General features: G+C 48.1%; 1 protein-coding gene across 1 annotated transcript in view; it reads right to left on the minus strand.

Annotated features, from left to right (window-relative positions):
• Positions 1–13,668, minus strand: part of NKAIN2 (sodium/potassium transporting ATPase interacting 2) — a 1,459,012-nt gene that overhangs the window by 211,775 nt on the left and 1,233,569 nt on the right. The gene's annotated exons all lie outside the window — the stretch shown is intronic.

Raw genomic sequence — 13,668 nt, forward strand, 5'->3', positions numbered from 1 at the left:
TATGGAAGGTAATGTGACTACACATTCAAAGTATATTTAATTTGTTGTCTAGTACTTTGGTAATACATAACTGTTCATGTCAAACAGTAGGTAAACTTTAGTCAAGATCTAATGCAAAGATTCTTAACCTATTTGTGTCAAGGCTAGTTTCCATTTTTGGTTTTAATTTTTTTCCTCTCATTCCTGCAAGAGCCATAACTTTTTATTTTTTTCCACTGACATGGCCATATGGGGATTGTTTTTTGCAGAATGAGTTGTACTTTCAAATTACATTATTCATTTTATCATGTGATGTACTGGAAAGCAACAAAAAAGTCCAAGTATATTAAAATTGAGTAAAAAGTGCAATTCCATAATTGTTTTTGTGCTGTTTTCTTACAGTGTTCATTGTACAATAAAAATTACCTGGCAATATTATTCTACCCGTCAGTAGGTTCACAGGGAATAGCAAATATTTCTACATTTTTAATTGGGGGGAAGAGGAATGATTGTAATTTTCACATTTTTAAAAAAATGTTTTACTCTTCACTGTATTTGTCAGTCCTTTTAGGGGACTTGAACTTGTACTATACACAGCAATATTACAGTACTGCTGTGTATAAAAAAGATCATGGTCTTCTGTGAATACCAGGCAGATGGTAACTTTTACGAGAGAACTGTCATGCCAGACCCTCAGACATCATAACAACCCATTGCCGGACCTGCAATTATTACACAGGGGAGTTGATGGGCTGTTAGAACAGAGCGCCCCCCTGCCAGTGCACTGTAAATGCCATAGTCAGAAATTGACACTGGCATTTAACAGATTAACATTCACAGGTGGTGATCTACTCCATATTCTTCTGTTCGAGGCAGATGATGGCTGAATATCCTAGTCATTATCTGGAAAGAGCTGAATACGAGTAGATGTGCAGTACTTGACAGTGGCCATTACTGCAGGACAGCTCCGATCAATGTCTGGCCGTTGTCAGAGCTTACACCAGCAGATCAGTGTGGGTGCCAAGTGTCAGATAAGCATAGGTCATCAATAACATTTGACTGACTTGTCCCTTTAATTCTTCATTTTACACGTCTATGCATTGGAACACTAAAAAAGTTGCCGTGAAGGAGAACATAGCCATTAAAGTCTCATTGTGAATTCTTACATCTTAATATCTTTTATGTTGAATAAATTTTGTTGTTGGAACTGATTTTACATAAAAATGACTTCATTTTAAAGTTAATTAAAACGAGGCCAATGCCATATCTAGATGTGGCATTTACTGTTGACTGTTAGATGAATTCATTAACATCTCACATAGGGCTCAAGGAAATAACTGATTTCTTGTGTAACATAAAACCCATTACATTTTGGATAAGCGAAGCACATTGGTTGCAGTGTTTGAACTGTGAGTTTTAGCATTTCGAGTTTCTTAGTATTATAGCTTTATGACACCCATATGATTTTTTCTGTACGTTACTAACTTCTGAGCTGTTAAGTAATCAACGTTTACTACCTATAATATACACTGCTCAAAAAATAAAGGGAACACTAAAATCCCACATCCTAGATATCACTGAATGAAATATTCCAGTTGTAAATCTTTATATATTTATATAGCAAACAGGCAACCCCCACATGTACTTATGCTGGCTAACAGATCGAAATCATTCAGCTGCGGCGAAAAAAACTAAATCTCCGAGCACTAAAAAATACTCAGAGGACACCCGAGCATGCTCGAGAAATCTCGAGTAATGAGTATATTCGCTCATCACTAATGCTCAGTAGTGTGTGTGTCCTCCACGTGCCTGTATGGCCTCCCTACAACGCCTGGGCATGCTCCAGTTGAGGCGGCGGATGGTCTCCTGAGGGATTTCCTCCCAGACCTTGACTAAAGCATCCGCCAACTCCTGGATAGTCTATGGTGCAATGTGATGTTGGTGGATGGAGCGAGACATGATGTCCCAGATGTGCTCAATCGGATTCAGGTCTGGGGAACGGGCGGGCCAGTCCATAGCTTCAATGCCTTCATCTTGCAGGAGCTGCTGACACAGTCCAGCCACATGAGGTCTGGCATTGTCCTGCATTAGGAGAAACCCAGGGCCAACCACACCAGCATATGGTCTCACAAGGGGTCTGAAGATCTCATCTCGGTACCTAATGGCAGTCAGGCTATGTCTGGCGAGCACATGGAGGGCTGTGCGGCCCTCCAAAGAAATGCCACCCCACACCATTACTGACCCACTGCCAAATCAGTCATGCTGAAGGATGTTGCAGGCTGCAGATCACGCTCCACAGCGTCTCCAGACTCTGTCACTTCTGTCACATGTGCTCAGTGTGAACTTGCTTTCATCTGTGAAGAGCACAGGGCGCCAGTGGCGAGTTTGCCAATCCTGGTGTTCTGTGGCAAATGCCAGGCATCCTGCACGTTGTTGGGCTGTCAGCACAACCCCCATTTGTGGACGTCAGGCACTCAGACCATCCTCATGGAGTTGGTTTCTAACCATTTGTGCAGACACATGCACATTTGTGGCCTGCTGGATGTCTGGATGTCATTTTGCAGGGCTCTGGCAGTGTTCCTCCAGTTCCTCCTTGCACAAAGGCTGAGGTAGCGCTCCTGCTGCTGGGTTGTTGCCCTCCTATGGCCCTCTCCACATCTCCTGTTGTACTGGCCTGTCTCCTGGTAGCGCTTCCAGCCTCTGGACACTGCGCTAACAGACACAGCAAACCTTCTTGCCACAGCTCACATTGATGTGCCATCCGAGAAGAGCTGTACTACCTGAGCCACTTGTGTGGGTTGTAGAGTCCGTCTCATCCTACCATGAGTGTGAAAGCACAACCAACATTCAAAAGTGACCAAAACATCAGCAAGAAAGCATTGGTACTAAGATGTGGTCTGTGGTCCCCACCTGCAGAACCACTCCTTTATTGAGTGTGTCTTGATAATAGCCAATAATTTCCCTCTGTTGTCTATTCCATTTGCACAACAGCATGTGAAATTGATTGTCAAACAGTGCTGCTTCCTAAGTGGACAGTTTGATTTCACAGAAGTTTTATTTACTTGGAGTTATATTCTGTAGTTTAAGTGTCCCATTTATTTTTTTGAGCAGTGTATTTTATATCGTATCTGTAGATAACCTCAGTAGCACAGAGCGAATTTGTTCGAATTTTTTTCGCCGAATCTGAATTTGCCATATTCGGGCCATGTTCGAACCCTATTCATGCTGAATGTATGTTTGATGATCGGTTCCAAACATATTCTGTAATTTCTACTCCTCTACCTTCTTTCCTTCTCTGTCAAGAATTGTCTCCTCACTCGGGACACCCCCACTTACCACACTTATCGGAATACACGTTCCATTAATACCCAGCAGCTTATGGACAATCTCCACACATCTTTAGCCCCCATCTCCTCCCTCTCCTGCTCAGACTTAGCATTGTCACACTTCAATAATACACTGAAGAATGCCCTAGATGAAGCAGCACCTTCTACACGCAGAAAGACCCGACAGAGACAACGGCAGCCCTGGCACACTAAGCAAACACGCTTTCTTCAGCGTTGTTCAAGGTGTGCAGAGCGGCAGTGGAGAAAGTCTCTCTTAGCAGAAGACTTCATCCACTATAAGTTCATGCTCAAAACCTATAACTCTGCCCTTTATGTGGCCAAACAATCCTACTTCACCACCCTCATCACCTCACTATCCAACAACCCCAAACGACTTTTTGAAACCTTAAACTCCCCCCTGAAACCTAAAGTACAGGCCCCCATCACCAATCTCAGTGGTGAGGATCTGGCCACTTACTTCCTAGAAAAAATCAACCACATCCATCTGGATATCTCAGCGCAATCTCCTCAGTGCCTGGATCCCCTTTCCTGCCGCACCTCAAGCTCACTAGACATCTTTGAGCCTGTCTCAGAAGAAGAAGTTTCCAAGCTCCTCGCTTCTGCTCGGCCTACAACCTGCAACAGTGACCCCATTCCTTCACCTCTCCTGCAGTCTCTCTCACCAGTGGTCACCACTCACCTGACTAAAATATTTAACCTCTCTCTTTCTTCAGGTATCTTTCCCTCCTCATTTAAACATGCCATCATAACCCCTTTACTTAAAAAGCCATCCCTGGACCAGAACTGCACTGCTAACTACAGACCTGTTTCTAACCTTTCCTTCATCTCTAAACTCCTGGAACGCTTGGTCCACTCCCGTCTAATCCGCTATCTCTCGGAAAACTCTCTTCTTGACCCCTTACAATCTGGTTTCCGCTCTTTACATTCCACTGAAACTGCCCTCACTAAAGTCTCTAATGACCTACTAACAGCTAAATCCAAAGGTCATTGCTCTCTGCTGATTCTCCTGGATCTCTCTGCCGCATTTGACACTGTGGATCACCAGCTCCTTCTCACTATGCTCCGCTCCATAGGCCTCAAGGACACAGCCCTCTCCTGGTTCTCCTCCTACCTCTCTGACCGCTCCTTCACTGTATCTTTCGCCGGCTCCTCTTCCTCTCCTCGTCCCCTTACTATCGGGGTTCCGCAGGGCTCAGTCCTAGGCCCCCTCCTCTTCTCTCTATACACGGCCCCTATTGGACAAACAATCAGCAGATTTGGGTTCCAGTATCATCTCTATGCTGATGACACCCAATTATACACTTCTTCCCCTGTCATCACCCCTACCCTAATTCAAAATACCAAGGATTGTCTGTCTGCTGTCTCTAACATCATGTCCTCCCTCTATCTGAAACTAAATCTCTCCAAAACGGAACTTCTTGTGTTTCTCCCTTCTACTAACCTCTCTCTACCCAACATCGAAATTACCCTGGAGGGTTCAACCATAACTCCCAAGCAGCATGCCCGCTGTCTTGGGGTCATATTCGACACCGAACTTTCCTTTACTCCCTATATCCGATCACTCACTCGCTCTTGTCACCTGCATCTTAAAAACATCTCCAGAATCCGACCTTTTCTCACCTTTGAAACTGCTAAGACTCTTACTGTCGCTCTTATTCATTCTCGTCTGGACTACTGCAACTCTCTTCTGATCGGTCTCCCTCTTACCAAACTTTCTCCTCTCCAATCCATCTTGAATGCGGCAGCCAGGGTCATATTTCTGTCTAACCGCTTCACCGATGCCTCCATCTTGTGCCAGTCATTACACTGGCTACCCATTCGCTACAGGGTCCAGTATAAACTCATCTCTCTCACCCACAAAGCCCTCCACAGTTCTGCGCCACCTTATATCTCCTCTCTCATCTCTGTCTATCGCCCTACACGTGCCCTCCGTTCTACAAACGACCTAAGGCTAACATTCCCCGTAATCCGAACCTCGCACCTCCGTCTACAAGACTTCTCTCGCGCTGCGCCAGCTCTCTGGAATGCACTTCCCCAGACGATCAGACTGATACCTAGCCCCGACCTATTCAAGCGCGCTCTAAAAACCCATCTCTTCAAACAAGCCTACCACATCAACTACTCAGTAAACTAACTTTGCCCTGTTCCCTCCTTCCAAATATCACTCTGAATCTGCACCCTACTATTCATCTGTCTCCACACCCTCCATGCACATGATAACTGCACTTGATACTTGACTATTGCACTTAAACACACGGGCTGATGACCGGATCATGCAGCTTTGTATGAAAATCCCTATGTATTATAATTGCCAGACCTGAAATAACAAGCACTTTGCACCTATTGTGTCCCCCCATTTCCTTGTAGATTGTAAGCTCGCGAGCAGGGACCTCACTCCTAATGTCACTGTTTAAATTGTCTTAACTTGTATTGAATTTGTCTGTCTTAACTTGTATTGAATTTGTCTGTATAAGTCCCCGCTTAATTGTAAAGTGCTGCGGAATATGTTGGCGCTATATAAATAAAGATTATTATTATTATTATATTTATTATAATGACGTTCAGCAGTGTTCGACAAATATTGCAAAACAATTTTCGATGCCAATCGTATTCGGAACCTAATCCGTACAAATTCGCTCAACTCTAAACATAAGATACATTTAGTGGCCATGGTTTATATTGTCCTTTTTGCCAGCTGCTCTTTTAATTATGCAATGGATACATTAAAACAAAATAATATTGCTGTATAACACTAAATTGGCAAATATTTGCTAAATACAAATGGTAGCAAAGTTGGTGTGATTCCAGTGAGAAAACAAGAAATCATATACATTATTAAAGTGGGTATTTTAATATAAACAATATTGATTTCTTATAAATTGCCAACTCCATTTAATATGAATCCATTGTTAAATCATAAACACTGTTAGATTTTATTTTTATATGCTAAACCTTATATTTAGTAGTTAAATGTGTCTAAATTCATGAGCATAAAGCACTTCTCTGCGACCTCAACTGATCAATAATAGGGCTGCATCATTATCTGGGGTGACCTGGCCTATACCTTTTAGATTCAAGTGAACAGGACAGAGTTATGCTGGTTTGCAGTTCGAGGCACAGTCACACTTTAATACTACAATGTGTTCCTAAATAGACACAAAAAGGCATGGAGAAACTGCTGATCGTGGGAGTCTAGGTGGCCAGACACATCATATATTCACAGGCCATTCATTTAAATTTATAGGTAAGCTTTTGAAAGAGTATTCATATTTAATTTACAAAGACAGTAGGGCTGATCAGCTGTACCAGGCACAGTCACACTCTAATACTGCAATGTGCGTGAATAAGAAAAGAAGAAATGTTGATCGGTGCAAGTCCAAGTGGTCAGGTGCACCATATATTCAAAGGTCATTAGTTAAAATTCATGGTTAAATTTGTGAAAGAGTATACATATTAACTTCACAAAGACACTAGGGGTAATTTTCAGTATCAGGCATAGTCACACCCTTATATTGCACTTTGCCTTGGTAAATAAGTAGGAACTATTGATCAGTTTGAGTCCAGGTGGTTGGACACATCATAAATTCATAAGCCATGCATTAAAATTCATGGACAACCTTCACAATAATTCATAAAGACAGTAAAGTAAATTTCCAGTACCAGACACAATCATACCATTTTGATCAGTGTAATTCCGTGGTAGTGGAGCGCCCCCAGTAAGGCAGTGGGGTACTTGGTACCGGGTCCTTCAGTGTTCTGCGGGGAAGTCATGGTGGCTGACCCAGTCCGTGGCCCTAGGGGCGTCCGTATTGAAAGGGAAAGGACTTTAAAGGGATAGTGTTCGTGAGTCCTAGTGTTGAGCGATACTTTCCGATATCGGAAAGTATCGGAATCGGAAAGTATCGGCCGATACCGTCACAGTATCGGAATCCAATCCGATACCGATACCCGATCCCAATGCAAGTCAATGGGACGAAAATATCGGAATTAAAATAAACCCTTTATACACTTGTAGGTTCATTCTACATGAAGGAAAACAACTAAGAATAATGTAGGATGTATTGGGGGACGTGGCGGAGACATTAAAGGCACAGAGGTTTAGCCCAATCTAATAGAATAGCAGGATTTTTTTTTTTTTTTTATGACGTTCGGCGTTAGAAAGAATTTGACTATGTTATTTTTTTTTTTTATGTCAGATATTGATGTTTCACTACTTCCACGCCCTTCACCTTCTTTTTTACTTCTCCCACGCTTTCTTCTTCATTATCCTCATCATCAGCTTCTTTGACATCAACTTCTTCACCTTCTTCATCTTCTTCTTCATCTTCTACCTATTATTTTTTGGGTTACATTGTTCATATTCTTTTTATTTTACTATTATCTTCATCATATTCTACTTCTTCATCATATTCTTATTTGTGACAGGCATTCCCGTAGTTGTTATCTATAAAAGTTTGAAGATTACACCTTCCGTTCTGCCTGTCACAAAACAGTTACATTTGTCCGCGTTCAGTTTGGCCTGCAGCATCAGGCTTTATCCAGGGGCACCACGAGGAGGAACGGACTCACCCCCATACACTGCTTAGTCTTCTTCTGCTTATAATTTACATAATATTTTTTGCTCTGATATTTTGTGTTATGCTTAATGTCCTTCTGCTCTTTGTTCTGCAGCCTCTTGTTCTTCTGCTTCTCGGTCTTCCAGGTCGTCGTCGTCTCCAGGGTCGTCGTCTCCGGGGTCGTCGTCATCGGGGTGGTCTCCGGGGTCGTCGTCATCGGGGTGGTCTTCAGGGTCATCGTCTCCAGGGTCGTCGTCATCACGGTGGTTGTCGTCTCTGGTGTCGTCGTCATCTTAGGGGTGGTCTTCCGGGTCATCGTGTTTAGTCTCTTGAACTTGGAAATGCAGCAGAAGGTACAAGAAGGCTGAGAGAATGCCGAGAACCAGCTGATGGAACTGGAGCTCAGATGGCTACCCGAAGGTCCAAGAGCCAATGGAACGACCGAGGACCAGCTGACGTTACTGGAACCCGGTTACTAAGCAGGAGGTACCCGTGCTGAAAGCACTACCAAGGACCACCTGACGTTGGTGGAACTCAGATACCCAGAGGGAGGCACCTAAGCCAAAGGCTCTGCCCGGAACCAGCTGACGGTACTGGAACCAGGATGGGGAGCAGAAGGTACAAGAGCAAAAGACACTGCCGAGAACCAGCTGACGGTGCTGGAACCCGGATGGGTAGCCGAAGGTCCAAGAGCCAATGGAACTACCGAGGACCAGCTGACGTTACTGGAACCCGGTTACTAAGCAGGAGGTACCCGTGCCTGAAAGCACTACCAAGGACCACCTGACGTTGGTGGAACTCGGATACCAAAGGGAGGCACCTAAGCCAAAGGCTCTGCCCGGAACCAGCTGACGGTACTGGAACCAGGATGGGGAGCAGAAGGTACAAGAGCAAGTGTCTGCGTGGCTTTTGCAGGACACGATGCCGGCTGCACAGCAGGGGAACAGCTGGCGGTGCTGAACCCCACTGACACATTGGCTGGTGTTTTTCTCTGTGCAGCTAGCACATCTGGGCCCCAACTGGCGGTGTGTTAGAGCCCAGGGACAGCAGGAGAAGGAGGAGGAGCAGGAGCAGGGGGAGGGGAGTGTAGGCCGAAGCCTGCACTGGCGGCAGCTTTGGGTGTGTTGTGTCTGCGTGGCGGTCGCAGGACACGTTGCCGGCTACACAGCAGGGGAACAGCTGGCGGTGCTGGACCCCACTGACACATTGGCGAGGTGTTTGGCTCTGTGCAGCCAGCACTTCCGGACAGCAACGAGCGGTGTTGTAGCCCGGGCTCTGCAGGGGGAGCAGAGTGTAGGCCGAAGCCTACTTGAACCAATTTCAAAGGTAACCTTTAACCCCCCCTCAGGGGTTAGAAAGTAGAAGAGCCACAGCTTATGCAGCAGTAGTGCTGCGCAAGTCAAAGGTTGCTCTTGTAATTTTTCTCCTTGCACACGCTGAATGGAACACGTATAACATTTAGCCCTTTATACAGTCAAACTGTGTAATGGAGGCGAGAGTTCCCTTTGTAATGAGACGCAGCACAGATGTCAAGAATCCCACCTTGGTGCTGGGTGCAGCCTCCTGAGCGTTGTTATTTGCTGTACAGGAGTCTGCGCTGTCGTGTTATCCCCTGGCCTAGCGCCGTTAGCGCTGCCCATCTTCTGACATCATTTAATGTCGGCCGTTGCGGTTCGCGATCACCATGAATCCCAGCCCCGCAGTGTCTTAACATTGTTAAAACACTGCGGGGCTGGGATTCAGGGCCTGGCGCAGCACATATGTTCGCCTCTCACACGCGGGTCCTTACACCCGCTTCAGACTGTGCGGCGTCATCTGATCCCTTATCGCATGCCACGGCCATGAAGCCGCACAGTCCGAAGAAGGCGGAAGGAGAGGAGGGACAGGCGAACTGATGCACTGATCCTGCCCATCAATCACACCCTCGCAGTCCCAATAAATAAGACACCGAGGGGCGTTGTGTGGGTCAGGGCGGCCGCAGAGGCGCAGCCAGCCAAACAATGATGCCAGAAGACGGGCAGCGCTACCAAGGGGGTTGCAGCGTGTCATTACAAAGGAAAGTCACACCCCCGGGACGGTTAAATGGTCACACAGAGGACACATTTCAGACGTGTTTTCAGTTCCACATGTGCGAGGAGAATACGTTTATGAGCCACCTTGCACACATGCAGCATTACCGCTGTACAAGGTGGCTGGATAACGTAAAAACGCCTGGGGGAGGGGGGACAGGTTCCCTTCAATTTCAGTTCTTGTGTCTGCGTGGCTTTTGCAGGACACGTTGCCGGCTGCACAGCAGGGGAACAGCTGGCGGTGCTGGACCCCACTGACACATTGGCTGGTGTTTTTCTCTGTGCAGCTAGCACATCTGGGCAAAAACTGGCGGTGTGTTAGAGCCCAGGGACAGCAGGAGGAGGAGCAGGAGGAGGAGGAGCAGGGGGAGGGGAGTGTAGGCCGAAGCCTGCACAGGCGGCAGCTTTGGGTGTGTTGTGTCTGCGTGGCTTTTGCAGGACACGTTGCCGGCTACACAGCAGGGGAACAGCTGGCGGTGCTGGACCCCACTGACACATTGGCGAGGTGTTTGGCTCTGTGCAGCCAGCACTTCCGGACAGCAACTAGCGTTGTTGGAGCCCGGGCTCTGCAGGTGGAGCAGAGTGTAGGCCGAAGCCTAATTGAACCGATTTCAAAAGTCACCTTTAACCCCCCCTCAGGGGTTACAAAGTAGAAGAGCCACAGCTTATGCAGCAGTAGTGCTGCGCAAGTCAAAGGTTGCTCTTGTAATTTTTCTCCTTGCACACGCTGAATGGAACACGTATAACATTTAGCCCTTTATACAGTCAAACTGTGTAATGGAGGCGAGAGTTCCCTTTGTAATGAGACGCAGCACAGATGTCAAGAATCCCACCTTGGTGCTGGGTGCAGCCTCCTGAGCGTTGTTATTTGCTGTACAGGAGTCTGCGCTGTCGTGTTATCCCCTGGCCTAGCGCCGTTAGCGCTGCCCATCTTCTGACATCATTTAATGTCGGCCGTTGCGGTTCGCGATCACCATGAATCCCAGCCCCGCAGTGTCTTAACATTGTTAAAACACTGCGGGGCTGGGATTCAGGGCCTGGCGCAGCACATATGTTCGCCTCTCACACGCGGGTCCTTACACCCGCTTCAGACTGTGCGGCGTCATCTGATCCCTTATCGCATGCCACGGCCATGAAGCCGCACAGTCCGAAGAAGGCGGAAGGAGAGGAGGGACAGGCGAACTGATGCACTGATCCTGCCCATCAATCACACCCTCGCAGTCCCAATAAATAAGACACCGAGGGGCGTTGTGTGGGTCAGGGCGGCCGCAGAGGCGCAGCCAGCCAAACAATGATGCCAGAAGACGGGCAGCGCTACCAAGGGGGTTGCAGCGTGTCATTACAAAGGAAAGTCACACCCCCGGGACGGTTAAATGGTCACACAGAGGACACATTTCAGACGTGTTTTCAGTTCCACATGTGCGAGGAGAATACGTTTATGAGCCACCTTGCACACATGCAGCATTACCGCTGTACAAGGTGGCTGGATAACGTAAAAACGCCTGGGGGAGGGGGGACAGGTTCCCTTCAATTTCAGTTCTTGTGTCTGCGTGGCTTTTGCAGGACACGTTGCCGGCTGCACAGCAGGGGAACAGCTGGCGGTGCTGGACCCCACTGACACATTGGCTGGTGTTTTTCTCTGTGCAGCTAGCACATCTGGGCAAAAACTGGCGGTGTGTTAGAGCCCAGGGACAGCAGGAGGAGGAGCAGGAGGAGGAGGAGCAGGGGGAGGGGAGTGTAGGCCGAAGCCTGCACAGGCGGCAGCTTTGGGTGTGTTGTGTCTGCGTGGCTTTTGCAGGACACGTTGCCGGCTACACAGCAGGGGAACAGCTGGCGGTGCTGGACCCCACTGACACATTGGCGAGGTGTTTGGCTCTGTGCAGCCAGCACTTCCGGACAGCAACTAGCGTTGTTGGAGCCCGGGCTCTGCAGGTGGAGCAGAGTGTAGGCCGAAGCCTAATTGAACCGATTTCAAAAGTCACCTTTAACCCCCCCTCAGGGGTTACAAAGTAGAAGAGCCACAGCTTATGCAGCAGTAGTGCTGCGCAAGTCAAAGGTTGCTCTTGTAATTTTTCTCCTTGCACACGCTGAATGGAACACGTATAACATTTAGCCCTTTATACAGTCAAACTGTGTAATGGAGGCGAGAGTTCCCTTTGTAATGAGACGCAGCACAGATGTCAAGAATCCCACCTTGGTGCTGGGTGCAGCCTCCTGAGCGTTGTTATTTGCTGTACAGGAGTCTGCGCTGTCGTGTTATCCCCTGGCCTAGCGCCGTTAGCGCTGCCCATCTTCTGACATCATTTAATGTCGGCCGTTGCGGTTCGCGATCACCATGAATCCCAGCCCCGCAGTGTCTTAACATTGTTAAAACACTGCGGGGCTGGGATTCAGGGCCTGGCGCAGCACATATGTTCGCCTCTCACACGCGGGTCCTTACACCCGCTTCAGACTGTGCGGCGTCATCTGATCCCTTATCGCATGCCACGGCCATGAAGCCGCACAGTCCGAAGAAGGCGGAAGGAGAGGAGGGACAGGCGAACTGATGCACTGATCCTGCCCATCAATCACACCCTCGCAGTCCCAATAAATAAGACACCGAGGGGCGTTGTGTGGGTCAGGGCGGCCGCAGAGGCGCAGCCAGCCAAACAATGATGCCAGAAGACGGGCAGCGCTACCAAGGGGGTTGCAGCGTGTCATTACAAAGGAAAGTCACACCCCCGGGACGGTTAAATGGTCACACAGAGGACACATTTCAGACGTGTTTTCAGTTCCACATGTGCGAGGAGAATACGTTTATGAGCCACCTTGCACACATGCAGCATTACCGCTGTACAAGGTGGCTGGATAACGTAAAAACGCCTGGGGGAGGGGGGACAGGTTCCCTTCAATTTCAGTTCTTGTGTCTGCGTGGCTTTTGCAGGACACGTTGCCGGCTGCACAGCAGGGGAACAGCTGGCGGTGCTGGACCCCACTGACACATTGGCTGGTGTTTTTCTCTGTGCAGCTAGCACATCTGGGCAAAAACTGGCGGTGTGTTAGAGCCCAGGGACAGCAGGAGGAGGAGCAGGAGGAGGAGGAGCAGGGGGAGGGGAGTGTAGGCCGAAGCCTGCACAGGCGGCAGCTTTGGGTGTGTTGTGTCTGCGTGGCTTTTGCAGGACACGTTGCCGGCTACACAGCAGGGGAACAGCTGGCGGTGCTGGACCCCACTGACACATTGGCGAGGTGTTTGGCTCTGTGCAGCCAGCACTTCCGGACAGCAACTAGCGTTGTTGGAGCCCGGGCTCTGCAGGTGGAGCAGAGTGTAGGCCGAAGCCTAATTGAACCGATTTCAAAAGTCACCTTTAACCCCCCCTCAGGGGTTACAAAGTAGAAGAGCCACAGCTTATGCAGCAGTAGTGCTGCGCAAGTCAAAGGTTGCTCTTGTAATTTTTCTCCTTGCACACGCTGAATGGAACACGTATAACATTTAGCCCTTTATACAGTCAAACTGTGTAATGGAGGCGAGAGTTCCCTTTGTAATGAGACGCAGCACAGATGTCAAGAATCCCACCTTGGTGCTGGGTGCAGCCTCCTGAGCGTTGTTATTTGCTGTACAGGAGTCTGCGCTGTCGTGTTATCCCCTGGCCTAGCGCCGTTAGCGCTGCCCATCTTCTGACATCATTTAATGTCGGCCGTTGCGGTTCGCGATCACCATGAATCCCAGCCCCGCAGTGT

Source organism: Ranitomeya variabilis, chromosome 2 (assembly GCF_051348905.1).
Source record: "Ranitomeya variabilis isolate aRanVar5 chromosome 2, aRanVar5.hap1, whole genome shotgun sequence".
Classification (NCBI taxonomy): Eukaryota; Metazoa; Chordata; class Amphibia; order Anura; family Dendrobatidae; genus Ranitomeya; species Ranitomeya variabilis.